We start from the raw sequence: 27,389 nt of genomic DNA, 5'->3' as shown, positions 1-27,389 counted from the left end.
GCTTACTGTGTCCCTTGGAAAAATGCATTTGCAGTATTGAAGTATAACATTGCAGGATCCTTTTAGAGAAATATGGCAACAGGAAGTTGCCAAAAAGTCTTATTTGCCTTGCTGAAATCTCTGTCTGCCTTAGACTTGTGTACTCAGAGGATGTTTAGTTCAAGAGAGGATGATATTGTTACAAGACATTCAGGTAAATTAAATATTTTATTCTAAGAACTGTTCAGCTTAGCGGATAGTCAGTGATTTAATAAACTCTGACAATCTCATTGAAAACATTTGAAAAAGTACTGTTAACATAAGTGTGGTGTTTTAAAATAGATGGGTTCATAATATCAGTGTCAGGATTGAATTTTTAAAAATCACTGTCATTTAGTATTAGAATGGCATGTCATAATCATCTGTTCATAAATTAAAACTCTCCATGTTATGTAGAAATCAGGTGGCTAACTTGCATTACTTGCCCTGAAACATTTTTATTTATATAAGAATATAGAAATTTTATGATACAGAATAAATCACTTATTAATAGTATTCATGAGAGATTCATAATAGAGTTTATATTATGGTGTGGGTGACCAGAGGTCATATACTTATTCCTTTTTTTAAATTTTTTTTGGTCTCAAAGTACTTTTCCTCTTCTAAATGTGTTCCCAATATTCATTTTATTTATATAATTCATTTAAGGCTTTATGTGTATAGTATATAACATACATTATGTATTACAAACTCTATTATTTTCATAGTAACCAGAATTGACAAGGAAATCAATTCTGTGAAGAGAGAGGTTTAATAGTGTCTTGGTAATGTCAAGTAAAATATATATGGGGAAGATATGTTATGATTTTACTAAATTAAGAATTTTCCAATATGTAATCTGATCAATATGGTAGAAATCATGGGAAAAGCAAGCTATATGAAAATGGCCACAGAGGCTACCTACCAATTTTAGTTTCCAGTAGAGTTCTGCAACTAGTTTACTCTTTTAGGCATTATACATATATTAGGGTGTTGTTGTTTTTTTCCTGTTATAAAGATTTTAAATCTGAATCTCATGGATTATAATCTATTTTTCTGTGCTTGCTAACATTCATCCTATTAATACAGGAGTGAATTGTTCAGAAAATACACAATCCTTCTGGATTGCTCCAAATATTTTGCCCCTCTCCTCAGTAGCATAGCAAAGGATGAGCAAACTTGACTGAAGTCTGGGTAGTTGCATCACTGGGGATAAAACTGAGTGGAATTACTGTAACAGAAATGTAATTGTCATTCTTCAGGACAAAATAGGTCTGTGTGTGTGGTAATTAAGATAGGAGGGCATAGATCATTACTTTTGGCTTATGTGAACTTGTTTGTACATTGTTCTTGAATTTGAGAGATGTTTTTAAAATATTCACTATGGAAATACACTAAAAAATTGGTTTTAGCTGCTTTATAACTTTTTTCTTTAAGGAAATTTGAGGAACTTAATTTCTGTTGACAGAAGGAACTTTAATTTAGGTTCACTTATTTGACAAATATTATGAAAACTACATGGTTCAAAGGATTGTACTCGGGACTATAAGGAATATGGGGACCTCATTCTCACCCCTGAGGATCCATGATATAAGAACTGTAAAGCATTTCCTAGAGAAGAAGTCATGTGTGCTATATAGGTGACACAAAGTGACAAGAGAATCTCTGACACCCCCTTCTCAGGTGCGTGTGTTTGAGACCTGATTCTTCTATTTACTAAATCCATAGCCCTGGATAAGTTACTTAATTTTTCTGGGCCTTGGTTTCCTGGTCTGTTAGATGGGGGCCAGTCTAGATAAATCTTGACTCATGACTCATGTGAGAATTAAATAAGATAATATACCTAAAGCCCTTGGTATATGGTAGGTGTTCAAAGAGTGTTTATTTTTTAACTTTCACTTGGAGTTTGTGACAGTAAGTGGACATGTCAGTATCATGTTACACATTCCCTATCACCCCTTCCATCAATACAGAACTCTCTTATCTTTTCCCTTCCAGAGCCTTAAATTTGTGAGATTCCTTGAAGGATTTGAAAATTCCATTTTACATGGCTGAGTGCTCATATCCAGTCTAAGGTAACAAGTTAAATATACTAAGTATACATTAAGTATATATGGTTAAATTGGCTTATTATGCATAGCTTTATTAATGGCAATCCAGAGTATACATTAGAATTTCATGACATTTAAACTTTAACTTTCTGTAAACAGAAATACTAAATTTTACCCTATTTCAAAATGGAATATCTATAAGTATTAAATTATAGAAAAGGTTTTCATGTAGTAAGATTATTAGGTGTACTCCTCATTTCTTTCATATTTTTAATATTAGTATCTTTATTTTTAGCCCCTTTAGGATTCATTTCATAAGTTTTTGGCTTAGATGGTTTCTCTTAGTTGGTACTTTGGATTTGGTTAAAAAAAAGAAAAAAAAATTCCCTTTTCCAGGACATTATGATTGAAAAATCTTTTATCACCTACATAAAGAAACTTGAACATGTTTATTACTGAATGCTTTAAAATTCCATTTCAGTGAACTCTAAGAGACACTTGGATTTCTTTATAAGTATTTGAATGTTTTTTGACAAGTTTTGCATCAAATTTATAAGCTTCTGGGCAAGAATTACTGCTTTTTCAGTTTAATTCTTCAGATTGCAATTGTAGGAATATTTGTTCTGACAGGATTTGATCTGCACGTTTAAGTTGGACTTTTGAGAGAATTTCGAAGCTGAGGAGAATTTCTGATCTTATAAATCTTGTAACCACAAGTAAATTGTGTTAACCCACAAAACTGTCAATACCTTCAAAGTGTTATTAGTAACTTATTTATACTATTAAATAGGGTCATCTCTAACATATAATAACAGTTTAGATCAGAACGTTTTAATTTACTTGATTTATATAGTATAATTATGAAGGACCCAGAGATAGCTGCACAAATACATATTCTCTAAATACTCCTAACTAAACGTTTATTTGTTGGTTTGTCGCAGTTAAATAGGTAAACTGATATATTATCTTAATGAAGAGTTACACTTGATAATTCCATGAAAAACATTTACATTACAATTTCATTAAAAAATAAGTACACAAATTTCTGTGATACATTTTCCCACCTTGTCTAAAATTTGAAAGTTTAATTTCATTTCCTCAATTTAGAATTTTCCCTCATGAAGGAGAAATATGGCTAAAGGTCAGTGTGCAAATCTTATCTTTTTTTTTTTTTTTTTTGCAAATATATCCTATGTGTATCCAATTTCTATATGAGTGAATTCAGGCTTGGCATGAAACAAAACTTAGTTATCATTACTTGTAATGTTATGCAAAACCAGACAGAAATGAAGTAGTTAATTATTTCAATAGAATAAATAATATTTTCATTCCTAAAATATAGATTAAAGCAAATCAGAAAACAAAAAAATGAAAAATTTCATTATTGAAAACCTAATTTGTAAAAAATACAATAAGCTAGAAAGATGCATCCACTGTTTGCTCTTTTGTTTCTATAGTATATTTGGTATGAATTTGAATGAAGGTATTTACCCCTTTTAAATTTTCTTCTTTCAAATATCAAACAATGGCAGGAATTAGTCTAAACATTTCTATTCTGAAGGGTGAAAAGGAGGTGAGAAGGAAATATGCTCATGAAGAAAATGAAATCAAGGAAAGATTGAGGCTGACAATATGACTACTTTAGAAAGGGGGTAAAAATGAGAGTATACAACCTATTATGTGTACAGCTCTTGATCTTTTTTTTGTGTGAAAGATACCAGTGTCTACCAAAAGGGTTAAAGAAAATGCATTCTGTTGCATCTGCTTACTAAATCCCTTACTTTAGTAGAAATTCAAATTTTGTAAAGATTATTCGTTTTATTGATGCATATAATTATAATCACAAGCCATCTGCTGATTTGGCAGGCATGGTTAAAATTCTCTAACTCTCATAACCTTTCAAGTACAGTGCCCTTGGGACTCTATTTCACTTTTATATTTTGGAAAACATGTAGGGACAAATAAGGGCGGTCATCTGCAGAATGTCAGACCTGAGGAAATGAAAGAATGGAGACCGGGGTTGCTGTTTTGGTTATTTTTAATGGTAGAGCAAGTTATTATTTTTTCTTTCTTCTATTTTTGCTTCTGACTTCATGAAGGATTATCCTAGATTCTATGATGTATTTGGGAATTTTTTTTTCCAAGGGATTAAAACGCAGGTTCCAAGTCTAAATGAAACAAACAAATAAAAAACCTTTCTAAATACTGCCTACATTGGTTTTCACAGGTCAGTTAAATATATTCCACTTCGACTTTTTTGAACTAATAGAATATTCCACCAGCTCTATCTTTCTTAAATATTCACGTTGAACTGAATAACCTTCCAGGCATAGATTTCAGATTGGAAAACAGTTTGTACATTTTGATGCCAACTTTTTGGTTTAAAGGTCAAGTTTTCAAGTGTTTGTTGTTTTTTTTTTTGTTGTTATTTGTATGATATCATGTACTGACCAGCCTTCCCATGCAGGTATCTTCTTGGGGTCCGACTTTGCTTCCATAAACATTTGAGGTTTGGTTATATTCCATACTTGATTCACTTACTTCTTTGGGACTGTTTCTTCTGTAATCAAACCTTATCAACCAGAGGATTTCAAGGGCCAGGATTTGCAGATTAGAGTTGATAAGTAGGCTATATCACAGCAAACTGCAAGTGAGGTGAGGAGAATTTGAAAAAGCCATAGGATCCCAGGCCTTGGCTTTGTCAAATAATGGAAATGTGCACTTATACCTCTGCTGCCTCATTCACACACACACACACACACACACACCACTCATAGTTAAATATCATTAAATAGTTGAAGGATTCCGACTTGACTTGGGTGAAATCACTGACCCAAGAACTATTTCTTAAAGTTTGGCAAATAAAAATAAAATTAAAAAAAAAAGAACTTTTGGTACAAACATTGTGCATATGGATCTTTCCCATAACAATGAGGCTATGCTTGACAATAGTAATAATAATAAATCTTAATATTTACCAGGTGCTTACACTGAACTACTTTTAACTTCCTTTTAGGTATTATATAATTCAATACTCATAACATTTCCACTCGAGTCTCCTTGCAGGTGAAGCAACTGAAACCAAGACAGTAAGATATTTTTCCTTAGGTCACCAGCAGGATTGAGACTTGAGCCCCAAATCTAACTGTTCTCTAAATCCATGTACTCCATATACCCCTATGCAGAATGGTATCTGGGCACAACGTAGGTGAAAAAACAAAACACAGAAAAAAAACCAGTGTCAGCAACATTGTGTCAAATGACACTGGGTCTCAAGTTTGTCTGGTTTCCACTCATAGTTAAATATCATTAAGAGGTAGAATGATTCAGACTTGACAAGTTGCTTTATTTTCCTTATTGATAACATCTGTCATATTAAGAGCTATGCTGGGTGAGCACTACTGTTCTTTTCACTACCCATATTCTGTAACTCTATGAATGTTTTATAATGAAAATATCCCATCCGGTTGAAAAATAATTCAGAGACAGCATAAGTCTTTACTATACCTCTCTGAGACGCACGTATTTACTATGCCAATTAACCCTGATATCAGAAGTATCCTGTGCAAAGAACCGAATGAACCTTAGCTCTGCTGCTAAACATTGGATCAAAAGTTAAACATTTGGCCCAACAGCCAGAAATCTTAGCTTACAGAATCTGTGAGCATCAACAGAGATACTTAAAAATGTCTGATAATTGAATTTTTCCTCTGAGTAGTTTGGTGTCAAGCAGAAGACATGCGTTTTTCTATTATAATAATACGATAGCACTGACATGGTGTCAACCACTCTTCTAAGTACTTTTCGTCTACGAATTCTTTTAATTCACACAACAGCCCCAACCGGAGCAACCGCCTACGGGGTACAGGGAAGGGCTGTTACCAGTCCCTTTTCATTGATGAGAAGACTGTGCCATGGTGAGGCGGGATGTGCTGCAAGGTCAGAGCTGTGCTGACCCACGGCCTCAGGCGGGGCAGACTGATGGCTGCACATTTGACCTCCGTGACTTCGGTCTGTGGGCTTGTTAAGATTTTGTCTTGCTTAAAAAAATATTTGGAAACATAGATTACAGTTTGCAGATATGTTTAGATACATTGTTGTATTTATTTTTGCATTTTAGATCTTAATTAAGCAGTTACTGTTACAATACTCATAAGGTTTCCTTACATTACTATAGAAGATTAACTTAAAAGCATTTTGAATCTTTTGCAAATACCATGTTGAAAATACAATACTAACTAAAAAGCATCAAGTTAATGAGATTTGACAAAAATCCTTTAGAAGACAAACTGTATTTAAAATCATTTCATTTTCCTCAGAATCTAGCAGAAAAGCTTTGAACATTGTGAGAAACACATGAGTGATTGTTAAAAGAAAGAGAGAATATAAGAATGAAGAGTTTTAGTTAAACTAGAACCCTTCATAGTTAGACACCACATCAAATTCATAAGAGATTAAAATATTTTATTCCAATAATACCTCCGTAGCTCAGTGGGTTAAGTATCTGACCCTTGATCTCAGCTCAGGTCTCGATCTCATGATCCTGAGTTCAAGCCCCACATTGGGTTCCATCATGAGTGTGGAGCCTATTTAAAAAATTAATGGGTAAATAAATAGATAAAGAAAATATTTTATTCCAGCTAGATATGATTTTTGGATATTGTTTGTATTTTACATGTACTAAATTTTCCAAGAGAGTCAAGTAAAAAAATGTAAATATCAGAACTAAAAAATTGTGAACAGGTTATGTAGGCCTGTGTACCACCATGGCCTATGCAAAGATAGAATAGGCTATGGACACATGCAGTTCCACTCTGCCACTCAACCTTAATGTATGTGGGGACAGAGCATCTCATCAGGCATTGTCAATTCTATTTCTTCTCTGAAAGTTAGTTATGGCCTGAAGAACAGAAAGACCACCTTTACTTAGAGGTAGCATCAGGGAAAATTTCAAAGAAGAAAGTCTTGAATCTATCCATTGAAAAAACTACAAGAATCTACTGTTTTCCAGCAACTGTGTCAAGCAGTGTAGACACAACCATAAACATTGTGAAAGCTCACACCACTGTAGGTGATACAGCCCACTGTTATTCAGAATACAGTGGGACCTGTGCTATCCAAGAGGCAAGCCCAGGACATAGATTTGAAAACTGGTGTCAAGTCATCTGGCTTGGATTACAGTATGGATGGTTAACCAAGATAAGAGATTCAGAAGGAAGAAGTTATTTTGAGGAAAAGATGATGTACACATTGAATGAAAGATAAGCAGGTGGTAATGTTGGCTCAGAAATTCAAGAGTGAGTCTTGGTTGGGAAGGAGAAATGGACATTTGGATGTGGTTTCCAAGGAGAATAAAGTAAGAAAAGGACCAAATTTAGGAACCCCAGGAATATAAAGGGAAGAAGAAGGAGAGCCAATGATAAAGGAACTTAGACAATGCTAAGAAATCCGAGAGTGTCAGACAAAACCAAGAGAGAAACAGTTTCTTAAGGAAAGACTCAGCACTAGTGCTAATTACTCAGAACACAGACTGAAAATTCACCCCAAGATATGCCAAATAGGAGGTCACTGGTCATCTTAGCCGAGAAACTTCAGTGGAATCAGAGGTTGGAAGCCAGATGGCCATGGGTTGTGTAGGGAAGGGAAAGTGAGAACAAAATGTCTCTGGGGATTTTAAGAAGTTTGACTCTGAAGAACAGAGATAGCACTATATGTGTATATACTAAATAGAAGGAGCCAGAAGAGATAAGAACACTGAAGATATGGAAGGCAAACCAGCTAGATGAAGTAGGAACCAAATATAATAGAGCCCAATGGAGAACCCACCCTTAGAAGGAAGGAGAAAGCCTCTTCCTCTAAAACCAGAGAAAGAGGGAGTGGAGACAAATATATTTGTTAAGTATAGAGATGAAAGGCCAAGACCATTTAGAGTTAATAGCCTCAACACTCCCTGTAAAATCAGGCAGCAAATTCAATACCAGCTCTGTGTAAAATGGGTTTAGACTGCAAGTGCCTTGAACATGCTAGTTTTTATTATTACGTTCACATGATATTATTAAAAACAAGGTTTTTACCTAACTCCTCAACATTATTAATGATTGATATTGGCATAGAAACTCAGATTAAAGGGAACCAGAAAAGCTAGGGACTCTCATCTCCAACTGGAACTGCTTTTAAATTCGGAAGGGTAAAGGGGCAATGGAGACTGTCCTTTCCTCTGGAGTCAGGAGCAGGAAGGGGTGAGGAGTGGAGGATTGAGATTGGCTACATTCCATGCAGAACAGTGTCAGACATGTTGGGAGCAATGAATGTGGCTCGTAACAGGCAGTAGATATATTTCTGCTCTCCATATCTTTTCTTTTGGTATTTTATCCTTATATTTTCCTGGAGATAGAACTTCCAACTGTTATCTTTCTTACTTTTACTACCTCTGTCCCAGACAAATCCCCCCTTTTCATACCCAGATGACTGCCTTGGCCTAGAAACTGATTTTCTTCCTATGACCCCTCTGCTCTGTCATTTAAGGATGTCCCATCACACTTAAAATGCAGACTCCTTACTGTAGTCTATATGGCTCCACCTGTTTTATAAAACAGCTTTATTGAGATATAATCCACATACCACACAATTTACCCACTTGAAGTGTAAAGTTCAGTGGTCTTTAGTATATTCACGGTTATGCATCCATCACCATGACCAGCTTTAAAACATTTTGCTTCCCCAAAGAAACCCTGCACCTCTTAGCCATCAGCCTACAACCCTCCCTCCACCCCAAGCTCTAGGCAACTGTTAATCTACTTCATGTATCTGTAGCTATGCTTATTCTGGAAATTTTGTGTAAATGGAATCATACAACATGCGGTCTTCTGTGACTGGTTTCTTTCACTTAGCATGTCTTCAAGGCTTACCTGTCTTTTAGCACATATTAATAATTCATTCTTTATTATTGCTGGATAATATTCCCTTGATTGGATCTACTACATTTTATCCACTCATTAGTTTATGGACATTTGAGGGTGTTTCTGCCTTTCTGCTAATATGAATAATGCTGCTATAAACATTGATGTCCAGTTTTCTGTGGACATATGTTTTCACTTCTCTTATGTATGCATGTAGGAGTCGAATTGCTGGATTATATGATAACTCTGTATTTTACAATTTGAAGGATGGCCCAACTGTTTTCCAAGGCAGCTGCATTGGAAAAGACTATGCAATAAAATGGCATTCCCACCCACAGTTTATGAAGGTCTGAGATTCCTTCACATCCTCACCAATACTTGTTACTGTCTGTCTTTTTCATTATAGCTGTCCTACTGGGTATAAAATGTTATCTCATTGTGGTTTTGATTTGCATATCCCTAGTGACTAATAATGTTGAATGTCTTTTCATGTGTTTATTGTCCATTTGTATGTCTTTTTTGAAGATGTATCTATTCAAGTCGTTTGCCCATTTTTAATTGAGTGATCTGTCTATTGAGTTGCAATTGTTCTTCACATATTCTAGATATGAGGGCTCTGTTTTCACCCCAGGCACATGGTTTCTCTACAGTTTCTCAAATGAATAAAGATAATTCCTCCTTCAATCTGAAATACTCCCCATCTACCAGCCTACCTTGTTTTCTAATAGCACTTATCACTGCTTTAGATTGCAATTGTATATTTGCTGTTTCCTTGGCTTTTGGTTTGGTTCCCACACTGGAATACAGTTTTTGCTGTCTATCCCTGCTTCTCTATTCCCTGTCTCATGATGATGAGAGACTGTTGTGATTAAACACATATACCTTGGAGCTAGAATTCAATTTCCAGTGTGGCTTCTCACTAGCTTCGTGACTCTGGCAAGTACTTAACTTCTCTGTTTTAATCCCCTCATTTGAAAGATGGGAATAATAAATAATCCCTTACCCATATAGTTGTTGTGCAAATTGAGTTAACATCTAATATATATAAAACATTTATAACAGTATCTAAGACAAAGAAATAATTGAATTTTAAAAAGTGACAAATTTTTTTGACTGAGTACTTAATGAATTTTCCTTCTAACTGCATATTCTCTTGAAGAAAAGGGCCCGTTCAACATCCCAAGGTTTAATCAGTCTCATCAAGCCGAGTCCTCACCATGACCACACAGGGTGAAGAAGGCGGTACTACCTACCAGTGGGTTTTGTGTAAGGAGTGATCTCTTTTTGGATCTTTTGGATCATGGAATTTTGCAGAATTTCTACTCTGTGCCTTCCTTGTCTTTTATGTGTGACATCTCATGTAGTCCTAACAGCTCTAGAGGAAGGTTCTGTTTTTTCACCTTTTTATAGGTGAAGAACCTGAAGATTAGGGAAGTCACATAGTTCTGAGATCGAGAACTAGCAGATGTCACAGTTAGGATCCCAACTCGCATTAGTGATAACTCAGTGACAAAGTATGGCACTCCCTGAATCTGCTGCCCTGAGCCAGTGCTCAGGGTCTCCTGTCATCCACAAAGCATTTCCTGGGTCATTTATCACTGTCTTCCCTACATACTGGCTTTATGATTTTTTAAAAACATATTTCAGTATCTCCATTATCTTAGCAATTGTTACTGATTTTCTGAATATTCTGTGCAGCCTATATCCAGTCTTAATGTAGCACAAAAGTTTACATTTCCTTGACTCTGTTCTTTCATTTTGGATTTTTCTATGATTTGCTCAAAGAAAGACATAGAGTTGTCCAATGTCACACTGCCACTCTAATGAGTGCTACATAGCAGGAAAAACATTGGCATCAGACATGATTTTGGCACCAGCTCTTACCAGCCAGTGTGACCTAAGTTTGCTCAACTTCAGTTGGGAATAACAATGATGTCAACATCCTTAGGTTGTTGTCAGGTTTAAATAAGAGAACAGAAACATAAGATGCCCGGTCTGGTGGCTGAGTCAGTATTGATGCACACACTAATGGCAGCAACAGCTGAAAGCCTCATCTGATTTTATTTTTACCTTTTCCCACCTAAATTTACCTCACTCAAAGTATTGTCTACTACTTTCTCTCCTCCCTACATCCACTATCTAATTTGAGATCAGTATACCTTGTACAACATTCATGTATATTTTCATGATAAATACTATGTTTCTTGTATTATCTTTTAATTTTATTTTATATTTTCAAGAACTGCTCCATTTAGTCTTTTTCAGCATTTGTAATGTGCCACTTTTCTAATTTTAACATGTGGCTGAACCGGCAGTAACACTCCTTAAATTTCGATACCCCCTTCCCTTTGTGTTCAAGTGGCTAGGATATACTACTACTGCCTATACTGTGAGTCCATTTTTTGGTTTGCAAAATTAATCTCAATTTATAAGCAAACTGTTTATAAAATGATTATTTTCTACTTCACTGGTCTTTAGATATAACATCAATAATTCAATAATCTACTTTATGGCATTATATTTATTACTCTCAGCTAATCTCAACTATGTGTTTTCACCAGCATGACTTTTTGCTACATTGTATGGATATTTTCCTGTTTTATCTCTAAATATTTCATCCACTTGTTTCCTAAAATTCACATCACAGAAGCAGTGACTTTGTCATGGTTCCCTGTTTTCTTAAGAGTCAACTGGCACTCAGTCAACATTCTCATTGAGTACCTTATCTATGAAGGAAAACAAAGAAATTGCCCTTGCCCTGCAGGAGTGTCCAGTCTAGAGCAGATGATGAGTATACTGACAGTGACTTGTCCTGGTGGGTCAGCTGCTATGTGAGGTGTAGGTAGCTTCCTACGGGAACACAGAACCCAGACTTGGAGCAGGAGAAGTTAACAGATGAAAGGAAACCCATACAAATTTCTCTGACTTAAAGCCTTCATTTTGCAAGCTCTCTTATCATTCAGTATATCAACACAGTGTTCATATTAGGTCTTTAAAAGCAGGGATGTCATAGATCTTCTGAGGCATTTTCTTCCTCCACACGTTTTTTGGGGGAAAAACTCAACATAGCCAAAAAAATACGTAGTCTGTTATCTCTGAGAGAAAACTCAGGTCAGATTCCCTCCATAATCTGCCACAGCTAATGAAACACTGACATAGAGAGAAACTGATTGGCCAATGAAAACCAATAAAAATAATAGGATGGAATTGGATAAGCATAGGACAAAATGCCTGATGTGAACTGTACTGACCTCTGATTAATCACATGAGACAACTATAAAACCAGATGTTCCAATGACCAAAGGAACGTATTTAGTCTGATTCATTGTAACTCTTAAAAACCATCCAAGGAGAAAGACCAGTTAGGATGTTGATATTCACATGCAGGCTCAGCCCATGACAACAATGTACATTTTCATTCTACATATGTACGATTATGAGTTCTTTACTCAAACTATATACCCTGATGTTTGTGCTTCCAGAGGAGCATTCTTATCAAACCCATCAAATTGTTGTCCCATGTTACCAAGAAATAAATTCAGTACCCACATCTCCTCAAAGATTTTCATTTTACTGCCTCTTTGATTTGTACAGCGGATATATCTGTACTATTAGAGCGGCACACACCGTACACCCCTCTCTGCTCACTAAGACTCCACCTGCTTACAAAAATGTTTCCCTTCTTCTCCGGAAGAATAGGTGCTTAAGGAATATTTGTGTAAATAAATTAATGAACTTATTAAATAATACCATTCTATATCAAGAGGGCTGTTTACACTGGTATTAATCAAATTCCTTATTTACGACATTATAATTTTCTTGTGTTTAGATGAGATTGATAGATTTAAAATAGCTTTAAAAAAATCAGTGAGATAGCAAAACCAAATAAGTGGTGGCAAGAATTCAGAAGGGGAATTGTTTCTTTTTAATAGCCTTTTCCTATGCTTACTGATACTTCTTACATTGTGCCATATTCTCCCAGCTTTATTGGAGTACAATTTAATTAGTCCATGTTTCAGGATTACTGAGCTTTTAAGAGCTTTATCACTGAGATATTTACATGAACAGAAATGCAAATGTATTTTTAGTATTAGACCAAAAGGTTTCCTTTTAATATTTTAAGGAGATTTTAAGATAGTGTGTTTTTCAAAATAGCAAAAGAAAAAGAACACTTCACATCGTGTCTATGAGAAACTCATCGTACCAGTTAGAAAATGTCAGAGTTTACTATGGCTGGTAAAACATTGAAGTCTCAAAGAAATTTGCATTATTTCTTGATTTTGAAATTTGTTTTTATTATATGATTTTTAATTAATTCATCCTCATATTTTATTTGCTTTTGGCAAGTTTAAATGTTGTGCAGTCTTACATTTGTAATTTGTGAGCTTACATTTGATAATGGCACCTGTAATGAAGAAGTACTTAATTGCTGTTTCTTTCTTGACATGAATGGCTTCATCTGAACGGAAGATCAAGTTCAATAAGCTATAAAGTGGTTCTCAGAATGTACTTCAATGATGGGCCAAAACATTCACTTTTTTCTGTTTCTTTCTATCATAAAATATTAAAATCAGAGCAAATAAATAGCTCTAGAATAAAGTGGAAATGCTACTGTTCCATGTGGATGTTTTTTGCCTTTGGGGATTAGGATTCTTCAGAGCATTTAATAGTGGATATCTAAGGCAATGCTTCTCAAAGTGTGACCCCCCAAACCATTAGCACTTGCATCATCTGGGAACTTGCTGGAAATGTACATTCTCAGGCCCCACTCCATACTACTGATTCAGTAGCCTGTGCTTTAACAAGCCCTCCAGGTAATTCTGACACCAGCTAAAGTTTAAGAACCACTGCTGTGACACTATGCTATTCAAAGTGTGGTCCATGGATTGGCAGGAGCACCTGAACCCTTCTTAGAAATGCAGGACATCAGGATGTCAGAAACAGGACCTGCATTTTAACAAGGTACCCAGGTGATCCTTACGCATATTAAAATCTGATAGCCACTGCTCTAAGGGTTCAATCAAGAAACTTACCAGTGGGAGAGTAGCCTCTATCCAGAGGCATTTTGGAGGTTGTCAAAAAAGACCTCAATGGATACTTTACATTTATATATCTTGCCTCTCAGTTCCCTCTGTAATAAAAAAGGGGGAAGAAATGTATAAACCTCTTGGCTGCAATGTTCAAAAAATGCATAAAGGTAAACTGTGTCTACAGTATGAGTTGGGGAGCAGAACTATTATCTTGGTAGCAGAGCTATTATCTATGTAATAAATCATATGTGTGTATATACGTATATACATATGCACATGCATCTACGTACTTATATACATGTACACATATCCTACAATGACCTAGAAATATTAGGTGAATACAGTTTTCAGATCCTAATTATTTTGAAAATTCAATTTTTTAATTCACTTTTCATGTACAAATAAATCTAAGATATGTTTTTTTGCCTTTTTTGTTTGTTTTGCATCTTTTTATCTTAGATTACTTTCTACCTTTGAATTTAATTTTCTATTGGAATCTCTTTAGAAAGCAGAGGAGGTTACAAACTTTCCCAAAGCTCTGTCTCATCCCGACAGAGTGATTGTAACTATGCTAAGGAATCAGTAAGACAAAGCTGTCTGTGGAAGTGAGGAAGTTTGCCTCTTTCCATGGATTTGGCCTTTTGCATTGACTACGGTAGATCCAGTGGACTGGGAGAACAAGAATAGTTCACCAAGTAAAATCTTATTTGTAAAAATATTTTTAACATAGAAACACATGAAAATTAAAGGATTTTTAAAATCCTTTGAAATCTTTGCACAACAAACACCCCCATATGTAAATAGGACTGTCACTCGGTGTTTGTCCACAACTAGAGCTCCAGATGAACCAGTGTACTGCGCGGTGACAGGAACAGCTGACTCATTAGCAGAGAGCAGTGAAAGGTAATTAACCCTGGGAAAAGTACAGCTGCCGTGCGGGCTGTTCCTTTCTGTAGGATCTGATTAGAAATTAGTGTTAAACCACTGATTCTTTTTTTTTTTTTTAAGACTTTCACTCTCAGGTGTGTCCCTAGAAAAGGTTCTCAAATGTATTTATATACAAAAGGGCTCAAATCTAAAAAGCATTTTCTGATAACAGTAGACACCTGTTTTCTTGTTGAGGGGGAGTTCTTTTGAATGAATACTATGTTTGACTATTCAAGATTGCTAGTCCCCAACCCATGCTCCAATAGTCAGTATGTAAATTACTTGAAAGGATTGTTTTATATAGTTAATAAGCTGTAGATAATTGCCATTTAATTAAGTTTTCTCTTCTTTCTTTCTATTTTTCCTCTGATGATGTTTCTCATCAGTAGCAATGGAAACTCTCCAGTTCAAATCCAATGAATATTAAGGAAGGTAAGTAAAGACTATTTAAAAATAAACTTTACCCCCAAAGAGAAAAGATTCCTAACTTTTCGACAGCCTTTGAAAACTTGAGAAGTTAAGGAACTTGGTTTTAGGGGACAACTAAAGATGTTCAATTTTTTTAGTGTTGGTATCATCATGCTAATTTGCAATTTTTTTTTTTTTGAGGAGTGCATACACTTGCTCATCCTGATTGTGATGTCACATGGCTCATATGAAGAGCATTAATACCTTAACCCAGTTAGAATTCATATATGTAGCTAAAGAATGTGGTAGACAGAATAATGTTTCCCATTCCCCCAAGGGAAGTCTGTGTCCTAATTCCTGAACCCTGTGGATATGTTACCTTACAAAGCAAAAGGAGGGTGATGAGATTTAGAATTTAGTGATGGGAAATTATGTTGAATTATCCAGGTAGGCTCAATTAGTCATATATTCCATAAGAGAGTGTAGGAGAATGAGTCAGGGAGATGCCACATGAGAAAAACTCAACTCAACCCACCATTGCTGGCTTTGAAGACAGAGGAACAGAGCCATGAGCCACGGAATTCAGTCACCTCTAGAAACTGAAAATGGAACGGCTCTCAGTTTACAGCCAGCAAGAAAACAGGGACCTCAGTCCTGTAACAGCAAGGAACTGGAGTCTGCCAACAGCCCAAATGAGCAAGGAAATGAATTCTTTCTGCCTCCAGAAAGGAGTGCAGCCTGATTTGGTTTTAGCCTAGTGAGAGTGTACCAGACTGTGGGCCTACAGAGCCATAAAAGAACATATTTGTGTTGTTTTAAATCCTTAAGTTTTTAGAAATTTGTTACAGCAGCAATAAATAACTAATACAGCAGATGAGACACCCAGTAGATGGGAAACATTTTACAGCTGGAAATATAAATCCAGTGAAGACTTTCCTGTGTGTGAACAAAGAGGAGAAAAAATTTCTCAAAAGGCCAAGACTGATACAGTCTGTAGAAGTTAGAATATTCATTTTGTAGATCCTAGAGATGTTTACCACCAACTCTGAGAATTCCATCTTTCACTTTGCCACACCCCCCCTACACAAAACCCGCCCTACACACACACACACACACACACACACACACACACACACACACAATTCTCCACATGATATTTTTGTAAACACAGTGTATCATTCAAGGTGCAAATGAATACATAGCTTTATTGGAGTGTTTAGTGAGTCTGTGTTTAACTGAGTAAAGGCGAGTAGAGTGGAATGTCAGTGGATGGAAGGCAAGGTTCCTGCTGCAGAAAGAAAGCTGATCTGACAGTCCCAAAGTATGCTGAGCCCAGTGCTTAAAAGCAAACGGTTATCATGTGGAGTCTGGTTCTACCTCCTGCTACCTGTGTGAACACTGGGTAAGGTAGTGAGCTCACTTGGTTTCCTTTCTTCACATGTACAACTGCTAATACCTCCTTATAGGCCCATCATGATGACTAAGGAAAAGTGCTTGTGAGTACTCACACTAGTCCCAGTCACTTGGTAAGACTGCAGTAAAGGTGAGCTAAATTTATTTAGAAAGCACTGTGTCACTTTACTATTTTGATAAAAATAGTAGATTACTTTTGTCTTTCCTTGTGGCAAGTGCCATCTTACCTCCAAAACAAGTCATCAATTTACAGCATATAAAAAACCTTGGTTAAAATAAAATGTTTGAGTGCATAATAGTCAGGACATTCTGGCACATTACAAGTAAGAAAAGTGAGGGATTAAAAACTAGGAACTGGATCTAGTTTAAACAAATTAGAGATCTTCCTAGATGGTTTTCTTGCCAAATTTGAAAAAAAAAAAAAAGACTATATTCTAATTTTATCTTTGGCTTTTATTCTCTCAAAAGGGCCAATTTAAATCATGAACTATAATTTTTCATATAAATTCGATAAAAGTAGACATTAGAGAAAATCTGGCCATAAATTCCATTACATTTCATGCTTGTTCTCCTTTGCATTTGTGGATCTGACATTTCAACTTAGGGGAAGACAAAAGTGTAAAGTCTCCTTAGCTGGCATAGCAGTCAGACAAAAATCTATAGAGTCCCAGACGCTGTGCATCTGGGATGTTTTGTATTAAAATACAATTTATAGAACACTATCTCAAGCGTCAGAAGAGTATTATTTTTGGCTTACTTAATTCAATAACCCTGTATTGAGCACCTACTCTGTCCACAGCATTACGTTATAGTAAAAGGACAATAAGACACAGCCTCTCACTTCCATGAGCTATACTGGCATGGAGAAGATCAGATGGATGTGAGCGAGGTAATATCAGGCACAACAGAGAAATCAAGATGAAGGTGCCATCAAAACCCTACTGGGATCCAGAGTTCTGTGAGATGCTCTCACTTAATCCACTACATAAGTGACAAATCACTTTTTTGCAGAAAGAGTTTGCAGTTCTGACACTGAAGGGGAAAGTTCCTTGGAAAGTTACAAATGAACAGATTCTAAGCATTTAATTTTAGCTATTTAATTTTGACCATCCAGTCTCTTAATTTTAGCTATTTAATTTTGACCATCCAGTCTCCTTTGACCCTTATGTAACTATAGAAAAATATGGCTTTAATACATGGTCAGCCAGGCCAACTACAATTTCAACTATTTGTATCTTTCCAATTGACCTTTGGGACATTTATTTATTTTAGTTAAAGTTCTCTAAATCTCTCTAGGGATGAATTCTTGAGGAAACATCATTTTCTTTTTTTTTTTTTTTTTTTTTTTTTTTTTTTTTTTTTTTTTTTTTTTTAAAGATTTTATTTATTTATTTGAGAGAGAGATAGTGAGAGAGAGCATGAGTGAGGAGAAGGGCAGAGAGAGAAGCAGACTCCCCGTGGAGCTGGGAGCCCGATGCGGGACTCGATCCTGGGACTCCGGGATCATGACCTGGGCCGAAGGCAGTTGTCCAACCAACTGAGCCACCCAGGCGTCCCGAAACATCATTTTCTACAAGCTTATCCAGTCTGGTCCCACTGTGCCTCTGCCTCCCTCAATAATTAGGCTTTCCACATCTCACTGGAATCCTCAATTTCCTGGTTTGTACTTGTGACGACAAGAGTTGCACTTCATATATCTTTACATGCTCACTGTTTGGCATGGAGTAATCCATTGGTTGATGTTCAATAAATGTGCATTAAACCAGTAATAACTAAATTTTTAGAAGGATACTTTTATTCAAAGAATCTATTTAAATTAAGCATTGCATTGAGAATAAAATCCAAAGTCATTCTGCAAAAATCCAATGCGCCATTGGCCTCAACAATTGAGGGTCATGTCAATTTTTTTTTTGGTAAGTTTCAGTAGATTTTCCTATTCCATATTTTGTAGTCAGGTGATGAAGATAAATGACCTTATTCTTTTAATTTAAATTTACAGAATATGGTGAAGATATTTATGAAAAATAGTTACTGTTGGGAAAAACAGCAGACTTGCTGGAAAAAAAATCTAAAAATCTCTTTAAAATGGATCAGGAAAATGAAAAATGTCTAAGCCTAAATATCAAGCATACTGTGTAACAATCTATATAATAAAATAGACTAAGTAGAGAAATTTCCCTTTACATAATAAAAATTCTGATTTTTGAATCAACAAGTGCTCTTTGAACTTTATTACAAATGTTTTGACATTATAAGATTGTTTAGTATAGTTACTCAAAATAGCACATTCAGTGTTGCAACACAAGCCTTGAAGTTAAGTGGTTAGTTTAATAAAACAGAGTTTCCATAGTTACCACAGGAGAACAGAGGATAACTTTTATTTCTTTGGCAGTCAGGAAGGAGCTTTAGAAAAAAGATGAAGCAAACAGATCCAAGCAGCTTCATTATGTGGAACTTTGCACCTGATTGGCTTTTTAAAAGAGGAAACTCTTGATATTACAGGAAATTAAACTTTTTCCCACTTAAATGTATAGCAGCTCATTAAGAAATATGAACACTTCCTTTCTCTGGGCATTTGAATGAGATTTTGAGTCAGAGGGAAAGCTTGCTTAATAAGATATCCCTATGAGATATATTTTTGCTCAAGGTGTTACCTTAATAAACCATCCAATAAAACAAGTGGTTAAAAATGCCATTTTAGAAGATGGCAGTGCCATCTTCTAGATGCTCTACAGGGCAGAGCATACAATCTTGGGGCTAACATTTTGTCGAAAGGCCTGATGGAGGGGAAATGGAAGCCCATGCTGGTGAAGATGTCTCTTTGTGCCAGCTTCATTGTTTTCTCAGTGTTGCGTTGAGATGTGCTCTCTCGGAGTGCTAATGGAGGTCACTTTCGGCGTTGTCCTCTGCTGTGTTCCCCCAAGGAGTTCTTCACAGTTGACTGTTGAGAAACAAAATGATGTGGTTTCAAGTATCTCACCTTCAGCTCCTGAGCCTTTAAAGCAGCAGTGATTAACAGGACTTTTACAAAGTTTCTGTGTAGTTACAAGGACAGTTTCAATCTTCTGTCATTTTTTTGCATTAGCTATGATTATGCTTTTACCGCAAAAATGCATTTGTTTTAAAGGTAACAATACAGACTAGGAGAATAGCTTATGTTTCATCTATATTTATCAGCACTCACTGTACATTTGTGTCTTCATTACCAGGAAATATTAAGGGACATTGTGCCATCTATTCCTGTTTACAGTTTATTATGCAGAGATAGGAAACACTTAGCATGTAAAATGAATGTAGAAATTATTCCTGGATAGAAACACGGACATTTCCCACTCGTTGGCTCTTTCTCCTCCATCACCGGATCAGAGTGTAATTGTCAGTAATCAGGCCTGCTTGCTGCTGATAAAACCACTCTGAATGCTAGCAGCCTTCTTTGTGTGATGACTCAATTATTCCAGAAGTGCCTCATCAAATCTGCCCCATCAGCTGGGCTAATAAATAAGGAGAAGAAACTGGCCCCCCAAAGCAAATTATAAATCCATTTGCATTAACCATTTCGCTGGTCCATGATCTAGGCAGAAATAAGCATGGCAGATTGTGTTAAGCTTATTTGAATATGTTTATAATGTTTACAGCATGCAACTTTTTTTTTTTCCCACAAGGTGTTGGAATTATCAGTCATGAATGGCATCTAAATGCAGTTATGTTAATTGCAGCAAGGCTTTAAGTATCTTTGAGGGCTATTTTGTTACTTAAATCAGGTGAAAGTTAAATCCTCTTGCAGGGAGAAATATGGGTGTTGCACAAGTTTTTGGCATTGCTTTCTAGTTCAAGGAGAAGAGGCTTGTGTTTAATTTTTGCCTGTACTGGAAGGACAAATACAAATACTATAGTGACTGCTGGTACAAGTACAATTACTTCATATCTATCACAGTGGAAAGGAGAAGTTATTTTGATGCTCTGTATGACTTCAGTAATTTGCAAAGCAAAAATTGCATTTTCTGGGAGGAGATCAGAGTTGCCATAGCACTCCTTGTAGTTAAAATTCCTTGAAAGATTCTAGAGGACAGAGATTTCAAAAAGCCAGGCAAACCAGTAAAAATCAATTAAATCCATTCATGGAAATTTTGTACATTGACAAATCTTATTTTTATTCTTTTAAAATGACAAACTCTGCTGAATAACAAGAAGGCTTTTTTTTTTTTTTTTTTTTTTTTTTAGTATTTGAACTTCAGTCATCAGTCAGGGAAGCAAAAAATGTTCAAAATGGATCATGAAAGGCAATTTCATTGCTAATATCAAAGAATCAGTCTTGTTGAATATGTAATGATTGAAAATCCAGACATTCTCCCTGAAAGTAAGCAATCCATTGACCCACTTTGCCAAGGGAGCTGGTTTTCCTGCAGAGTAGTTCCAGTTTTACTTAAGCTCTTTTCTCTACCACTGCTGTGATCAGTAGTTGAATAGAGGCTGATGGTAAAAGTAAAGCTTGTGGCAAATAAACAGTGTTTTTCTTTTCCTAAACCAACTTAAAAGAAACTCACTACTCCTCTTCATTGGCTCCAGCCAACGAAGCATATCCCCTAATATCAACCTGGAGAGTTAGGCAGAAGAAAGCCGTCTGTCTTTGACAACGTAAATATACATTGGCGATAGGCTGACATAATTTTTATGCACCAATTTTTATATATGCAATCTCTAACTATGACAGAAAAATCAATTCAATAGTTCATTGATTAGAAATTCAAAAGTAGGGGATTTGGAGTTTCATTAGACATTTAATGGAGCTACATGGCAACTGAGAAAATAAGGAACTTGATTGTCCAGGTTAAGTTATCATTAAGGTTTCTACAAAATGTGACTCTAAGTTAAAACATACTGCCAATTCATATAAAAATAAACTTGGAAACTATAGACTGTAAAGGACTTGCTTTAGCATTCAAAAAAGTAAACTGAGCCAGGATAACCCTCCCCCCTCCTTTCTCATCATTCTACCTGATGAACAATTGTTGAAGATTTTAATCTTTGAAAAATGGTTAGGAGATTAAGACTGTTAGAAGTTGTAGAGACATGGCCTCAAAGGATAGCAGTGCTAGGGTAAATATGCCGGCATTCTTCTGTTTTTATCTTACTCTTTAAGAAACTAACTCTGAGAGTGGTCTCTGCAGCTTGTATTAACATTTTAAACTTCCGAGAAGATCCTGCCATACATTTCCATCCTGACTGAAATACAACACTCTGGTTCCATTGGTGAGAAATTCCAAAAAGAGATTGGTGGTTGTGGTGAGCTCCTTTTAGTTATTAGTTAAAGGGCTACAAGTGTGACATACCTTTCTTATTAAATTTATTGGCTCTATCATTAGATTTTTTTACTTTGAGTGTAGTTCAGAGGATTTAAAAAAAAAATATTGTGTTTTTTGGAACCACAAATACATCTGTGGTTCTCTCTTTAAGGATACAACTGATATACACATCATATCACTTTAGGTCATTCACTCCCTCCCGCCCCCAGACAGCCAATAGAACATAGTCAGATATACCCTTTTAAAAAAATAACACAGCAGATTCATTCTAATGCATCATTGGTTGAAGGAACTGTCTTTTTCAGAAGCAAGTAGTCACCCATGAAGCAGCTTTAAAGAACTGAGAGGCCCTTATTATTGGCATATAGTAAAGCAGACAAATGAAGTACTTTGTGATGACTCCATTTAACAAGTAAAGCCATGTCTTAATTAGACAGCACATTTGAGGACCGTGTAGCCCATTAGGCTACTAACACTTTGGTAATTGTCATCTGGTTTTATCTTTTAAGATTGCTGTTTCATAAAAATGTGAGCTTTAATGAAATAGTGTTCATCCTGGTAGTGGGGCTAGAACTAATGGTCTTGCCAGTTGTGGGAACTTGGTCAAGATTCCAAGTCTTAACAGTTCTAGAATGTCTGTTTTCTATGAATATATTAGTAAGTCCTGAAGTTTTACAAAATGATTCAAGATCAGTGAAAGAGACTGAAGTATGACAGTTAATAAAAGTGGGTTTTTAAAGGTATTTTCTCGCTGTACTAATAGGACACATGTAAGGAACAGAGGGAACCAATTTCTGTGGAAGATTCCTTTTGGTAGCAGCCAAGAGTGCATTTTCAAAAAGCGGGGTTGGAGGGGGGGCCTGGGGGTGGAGTTATTAATGATAGACACATGGGGTGGGAAGCCTCTAAAGGGCTTGAATTTCCCATTCGTATTTTGGTGTACTTGGACTTCTCGAACCCCTTTGTGTCAAATCATACTTCTAAACTTATATTTTGCTGGCTCCCTCTGTGCACTTCTCCAAGTTGATCTCAGCTGTGCTGCCTTAACTCTCCTCCCTAGGGAGGGGAGAGACAGCAGATGGGGTTAGGGCAGAGGGCTGATGCATCTGACAGCAAACGGCCGGGTTGTTGAGTGGAAGCTGCGAGCGTCAGGAAGCTACTTTTCCCCTGAGAACCAACTAACCACTGAAGAAAGTTGAAAATGAGCCCTTTGAGAAACGCTATTAAAAGTAGTAAAAAATTGCAATTGTGCAGATGATGTGCTGCTGTGTGCTTATTCGGATGCTAATGAGTTTGACATTAGGGAACTCAGAGGGTTTACAGCTACTCCCTTATGTGATTCAGTTCTTTATTGGCAATCTTTGAGAAAATAAATGGAAAATGTATTGCTAATAAATACATAACACGATAGGGTATTAGACAAAAAGCCATTACTTTCAGGATTTAGAAAGAGCTTTGCTCACCAGTGTGACTGTTTTCCAGGATCTTTTGTTTTAGGTTAGAGTGTGGCAAACAAAAGGGAATAGGCAGGTGGAAAGCTTCGGGACTCTTTCTGAACTGAGAGTGAAGTAGAATCAGCCAAATGCCATTTGTACAGAATGACTTTTTTTTTTTCCCCAATTGCACTCAAACACAAACTAAGAATTCCCAAGCTCCTATGCCCCTTTCCAATTCTGACATCATGTTCAATAATCTGCTCTATCACTTGAGAGAGTTTTATACCTATTTTCCCCAGGAACTACAGTTGATGACTTGAGTTGAAGAAGATCTGCTTAATGTCTGGTCAAAGCTTACAAGCAATACAGAAATCTATGGTTAAAAGGCCACGCACTTCAATCTACTGCAAGGGGTAAAATACAGGAAGATAGAAATCTTCTGCAAGGAAGGTTGGTAGCTTGTGTTTTAAAATACCAGAACTGCCAGATATACACATTTTAGATGTGCATTGATATATGTGATATTTGTATAAATAGTCCTGCTCTAGGAAGCTGAAAGTACTGTGCTGAATTTCAAAGTTTCCTCTCAAGGGCCAAATGGTCTGAAGACAGATTCTCTTCCCATTCCTGGGACAAAATAGAGGTGAAGCAGCTCTGTGTGGTATATCTGAATGCAAAGTAAAACAAGGGTAAATCGTGTCTATGGAAAGCAAGTTAAAATATTGGCAAAAAGCATTACAAGCATTATATGAAAGTCTCATTCAAGAGAGTTCTAAACAAGAACAGGATGAATTTTGAACCTGTCTTTTGTGATATCTTGAGTAGAGTACTTTCCAAATCTTGTCTGAACTTCTTCTTTTCATGGTTAAAAGTAAAAATACTAATGATAATAGTACAAATACTAGTAGATAATACTATCCAATTTCCCTACCAAATTGAAGACGTAATATATACATGTATAGTTTAGTAATTAAGACCAGAATGAATTTGACTACCTTTAAAAATATAAAAGTCTTTTTCTCATTGATATTGTAGTATACAATTTTTCGTCCTCTCTATGGTAAAGCCCAACCAGATTACAGGTAAAAGTGTCAATGCATTATTGTTCACTTCATTGTTTACTACTGATCTTCTGTTTAATTTGATACTCTTTCCTTTTTGTTATTTTGATCTTAATAGAATGAATTTAAGGACTTCTCACTGAAGTGGACAAAGAAATTTTGTCACTTTGACAGAGCAAGGGCAAACCAAATTGGCAGACAAGTTACCTGAAGAAAAGGGAGGTAAGGCAACATTTTGTGTTAAAAAGGAAAATATGTTGAAATAAAATGTACCCAATCAAAGCATTTATATAAAAGCTCTCCTTTATAACAGCACTTGGTGGATTTGCTTTGAAAGAAATTTATTGTTAGTGCTGAATTTGGAATTGGGATTTTTGTCAGAAGCATGATCATTTTAATATTTAAAAATATTAAACAGGTAGAGTCCTTTTGCATACTGATTGGTTTATATTATTTATTCATACATGTTTACCCCTAAAGAAAGCTTCAGCATTAAAATTGTCTTTAAAAATACATTTAAATTCATTTGTATTAGAAATTAGTTTACTGAAGAATCAATTAAGAATAAATAAGTGAGATAGTTTAAAAGCATGTTTTTAAAAGCACTGTAGATGACTTCTGAAGTTAATTCCTACAAACACTGGAAAGTAAAAAATTAAGTTGTCCTTGGGAAAAACCTATTAAAAATAATTTATCTCTATATGAAGTAGCTTGTCTTCTAACAATTACATATTTGTTCACATACATCTTAATATATCAGTAAGAAAAAAAATTCTTAAGGCCCTTTTAGGGTATTATTTAACCCAAATTGTCTTTAAACCGGGCATATTAAAAAAAAAATACACAAAAAGTCTCCTAAAACATAAAGCTGGTGATTGCCCCCTTATATCACAAAGCTGTGACTCAGAGGCTGTGGTACAGCGACTAATAGAAATCCTTGGCACACGTTGGCTACCTAAGGGAATAATAGAACTATTTGCTGGAGTCGTTTGGCAAAAGGACACAAACATATGGCTTTGGTTTATATTCAGCTTTGCCAGTTGTGTGAAGTTACAGGATGAAGTCGACAAAGCAGTGACAACTCAGAAATGAAAAATGAAACTCAAAATAGACGAACTTCCTTATAAAGCTACACAAGCTTGTCTCAGGTCGAAGATTTCTTTTACTGGAGTGCATTTCCAAGTGACTCTGGAAATCCCTGTGAGAATCACTTCCTCTAAGGGGAATGGGAATGAAATTGGCTCTCAGAAAGAAGAGTTTTCCAGAGAACTGTACTTGCTCTGATGGTGGACTGAGTCTGTCTCTTCCTTAGGTGTAGTTTTTGTCAGGGTGGGGAAGATTAGGGCAGACAAGAGAGGTATTCTAAATCTAAAGGGGACACATCATTCCATTCCTTAGCTTTCTGTGCAGAACCAAAGATAGTATAATAAGAAACATAAGTAGGAACAGGGAGTTAGAATCAGGGATAAAGATAAAAGATTCAGAAAATTTTCATTTTATCTAGAATAAAGGATTTAGAGAAGGTAGAGAAAATCAATATGGTATCTTGAATGATGCAAAAAACAATTTTTATTTTTACATTTTTTTAAATTCATTTTTTGATGTCTTCTTTCTGAGCAAAAAGAAACATATGAAAAGAAAACCAGAAAAGTAAAAAGAGGGTTAAAAGAGAGAAAACAAATACTTGAACATTCCATCTCAATATTCTCTCAACAAGAAAACTATTCTTTTAGTATTAGAACTCATGTTCCCCATCCATTCCCTGTATAAGAGGGAGACAGCTTTTGCTGCCGTTTTGGGCTGATCCAAACCTGTATTTAAAAGAAAATGATGCCAGAATCAGCAAAAGAAAGGGCACTCAGTGTAAGGTTCTTTGTTCTTCAATCTGGCCAAATTTCATTCTAAGATACTGGCATCCTCCAGTTGTTTCATTTTCTGGGTTTAGCACTTTCCAACTTCCTGAGTTTCTCTTTGTTATTTTTTTTTTAAATTGAATTTTGTAAAGGAAGCATCCACTGAGGATAAAAGGCTCCTCATGGAGAGGACCCCAGGACCTCTTCTCAGCAGCCATAGAGCTTCCTCTCTCCATTGTCACGTGTTCCCTGGGATTGAAATGACATCTAACAAGAGTCATGTGGCACAACCTTCAAAAATGCATTGCCAGTCCAAAGCTCTGAGGAGGGAAACACAATTAAATCTTGTTATAAATGGAAATTATTGCAAGTTGAGTGTATGTGAAGGACTTCTCAAATTAAAGGTAGCTACCATCATAAGATTATATGTAAGTAGAGTATGAAGTTTAATTGTATCAGGATTTTGAGAAGTTGTGCTCAAAACGTTATGATCACTATGGCTTTTTGTATTAATGTAACAAATTCAAGATTACTCATACATATTTGTATCCATCTATCTATCATCTATCTATCTATCTATCTATCTATCTATCTAGGACACCAGTGTCTATAGTTCTGTTGAAAGGAAAAATAAAACTTCAATATCACCAAAAGATATTTTTTATCCAGTTTTTAAGAAATGATTAAATATTTATTGGAGAATTTTTTTTTAACCATTAGGTTAAAGTAGGATTTTGAGTGAAAAATAAAATCAAAGGGAACTAAATTTCCTCACATAGCAGTAATTTGTTTGTGTGACTGAAAACAAAATTGATTTTATAAACTTTATGTCCTGTTCCTTGAGGCTCTCCTTTCTACAAACCAACAATTTCAGGACTTTCTCTTCAGCTCAGAGGAAGGCTCCCGATCTATACACTGGGTGATGAGGAGATCTGCTGACTGCCCCTGATGTGGAGGCCAGTAAGAAAATATGATCAAGTAAAAGCAACT

The 27,389-nt window shown here is 35.7% G+C and overlaps 1 protein-coding gene across 3 annotated transcripts in view; it reads left to right on the top strand.

The window, feature by feature from the left end:
* Positions 1-24,666: 24,666 nt before the first annotated feature.
* ST18 (ST18 C2H2C-type zinc finger transcription factor) overlaps positions 24,667-27,389 on the top strand; it is a 103,069-nt gene continuing 100,346 nt past the window's right edge. For all 3 annotated transcript variants that reach the window (XM_032841167.1, XM_032841168.1, XM_032841166.1), the window contains exon 1: positions 24,667-24,768. The gene's annotated coding sequence lies outside the window, so the exon portion shown is untranslated. The remainder of the gene's footprint in view (positions 24,769-27,389) is intronic.

The sequence above is a fragment of the Lontra canadensis genome, unplaced genomic scaffold, assembly GCF_010015895.1.
Source record: "Lontra canadensis isolate GAN:19392208 unplaced genomic scaffold, GSC_riverotter_1.0 scaffold121, whole genome shotgun sequence".
Lineage (NCBI taxonomy): Eukaryota > Metazoa > Chordata > Mammalia > Carnivora > Mustelidae > Lontra > Lontra canadensis.
Note: the sequence above shows the minus strand (reverse complement) of the source record. Positions and strands in the feature narration are given on the sequence as shown.